Raw genomic sequence first — 2,500 nt, forward strand, 5'->3', positions numbered from 1 at the left:
GATGGAGATCTGATCTTTGTGGAGCGTTAGATGGAGATCTGATGTTTGTGGAGAGTTAAATGGAGATCTGATGTTTGTGGAGAGTTAGATGGAGATCTGATGCGTGTTAGATGGAGATCTGATGTTTGTGGAGCTGTAGGTGCAGATCTGTCGCTCTGCTGACTGTGTTCGTTGGACGCCGTTCACTCCACTTTGTCTCAGTGTACCTGGATGGCTTGGTGAGAGCATATGTGCACGCCAAAAGTAGACAATGCAGGACACACTGATGGCAAACAGGAATCGGACAGACAGAGAGAAAGAGGGAGAGTGAGAGAGGGAGGAGAGACAGAGAGGGAGACAGAGAGAGAGTGGGAGAGTAAGAGAGGGAGAGTGAGAGAGAGTGAGAGAGGGAGGAGAGACAGAGGGAGACAGAGAGAGAGTGGGAGAGTAAGAGAGGGAGAGTGAGAGAGAGTGAGAGAGGGAGGAGAGAGAGAGAGAGAGTCATAGGGGTTTGTAGAAGTGTTTATATGAAGCTGTTGTTTAGTGCTGCTGGTGTTGTTAAGGACATCATGATAAACAATGATTCAGTAATATTGCATTAGTGTTTTTTAGATTGTATTTAGCAGTAGTGTATATATTTGTAGTGTATTTAGCAGTAGTATATATATATATAGTTTATAGTATATATATGTATATAGTGTGTGTGCGTGTGTGTGTGTGTGTGTGTGTGTGTGTGTGTGTGTGTGTGTGTGTGTGTGTGTGTGTATATATCAAGTTTCAAGTTTCAAGTTTGGTTTATTTGTCACATACATAGTCATACACGGTATAACTCGCAGTGAAATGGTTGAGAGTGCTCTGTCCAAACTGAGGAAACAAATGGGTGCATAAGGAAATATATCTATATATATACAAAAAATATATATAACAATGTATGTACATTGTATAATATGTATATATGCACAATGTACAATGTATATATAGATATGTGGATATATGTGTATGTACACAATGTACAATTCCGGCTTAAAAATTTACATATTTACAGTTATATGGTGGTGGTGGTCCCCACAGTTTATCAGTTTCCCTGATTCAGGGCCGAATCTGGTTCCCAAACCAGACTGTGATGTTCCCTGTGAGGATGCTCGATAGTGCAGGTGTAGAAGTTCTGCAGTACCTTGTAGGGCAGTCTGAAGTGGTAAAGACGCCGAACCTTCTTTGCCAGGGAGTTGTTGTGGTGGGACCAGGACAGGTCCTGCGAGATGTGAACATCAAGGTATCTGAAACTATCTACTCTCTCCACCGTGGTTCCACTGATCCTCACAGGTTGGTAGTGCCACTCCTGCTTCTTGCTGCAATCCACGATCAGCTCCTTTGACTTACTGACGTTTAGGAGGAGATTATTTTCCTGGCACCAGTTTTCCAGGTGTTTAATCTCCTCCAGGTAGGCCCTCTCATCGTTGTCCGAGATCAGGCCCATGACAACGGTGTCGTCAGCAAACTTGACAATGATGTTGGAGCTGGAAGTGGCTGTGCAGTCGTAGGTGTGCAGTGAGTAGAGCAGGGGGCTTAGGACACAACCCTGAGGAGCTCCAGTGCTGAGGGTGAGGGTGGATGAGACACAGTTGCCCACCCGTACTGATTGTGGTCTGTCTGTTAGGAAGTTGGAGATCCAGTCACACAGGGATGTATGCAGTCCTAGATCCTCCAACTTAGTAGTGAGTAGGGAGGGAATGATAGTGTTAAATGCTGAACTGTAGTCGACAAACAGCATTTTAACATAATTACCCCTCCCTTTGTCCAGGTGGGTCAGTGTGGTGTGGAGCAGATGTGTAATTGCATCATCGGTGGGTCATCTCATATATATATATATATATATATATATATATATATATATATATATATATATATATATATATATATATATATATATATATATATATATATATATGAGCGGAGAGGCGGCCACGGCTGAGGCTCACTGCTGACCCCGCCCGGGACATCTCCCCTCCGGACACGGACAGAGAGAGTATTCAGTCAGATACTCTGGAGTGATCAGGGGTGAACTGGGGGTGACCAATCAGTGGGAGGGGATTAGAACAGTTTATTCAGTCTGTCATCTGTCATCAAAGTCATAAGAAAACCTTCCAAGACGCTGTGATATTTAGTATTTTGGTAATTTGGCCTAATTATTACCAAACATTGAAGCATTTATGCTTCTGAGGCCCAGAGAGCACAAATGCGACAGGAGTGACTATCATTCAACAAAGCACCACAGTTAAAAATGCACAATTAAAAAATAAAAATTAAATTAAAATGAAACTCCCAAAAGGCTCCAAAGCTTGTTGAGAGTCTCCATAATACTTATTTTGTGGAGCACGTGCGACGGTTAATCCCACGGCGTAGTTCTTCTCAGTTTCTACCATCAACCTTCTCTGTAGTTCCTCTGCACCCTTTCTCAGTTAGATCCCCCACGCATGAATTCATGAACACTAATGCCATGACAGCATCTCAAGAACTTAAT

At 43.0% G+C, this 2,500-nt stretch overlaps 1 protein-coding gene across 1 annotated transcript in view; it reads left to right on the top strand.

Annotated features, from left to right (window-relative positions):
* The window catches only part of LOC118242210 (tolloid-like protein 2), a 17,253-nt gene extending 16,906 nt beyond the window's left edge, over positions 1-347 (top strand). Inside the window, exon 11 of the mRNA XM_035531582.2 lies at positions 1-347. This exon is cut by the window's left edge and continues 999 nt beyond it. The gene's annotated coding sequence lies outside the window, so the exon portion shown is untranslated.
* Positions 348-2,500: the final 2,153 nt, after the last annotated feature.

This window comes from Electrophorus electricus, chromosome 12 (assembly GCF_041902795.1).
Source record: "Electrophorus electricus isolate QZ-2024a chromosome 12, ASM4190279v1, whole genome shotgun sequence".
NCBI lineage: Eukaryota > Metazoa > Chordata > Actinopteri > Gymnotiformes > Gymnotidae > Electrophorus > Electrophorus electricus.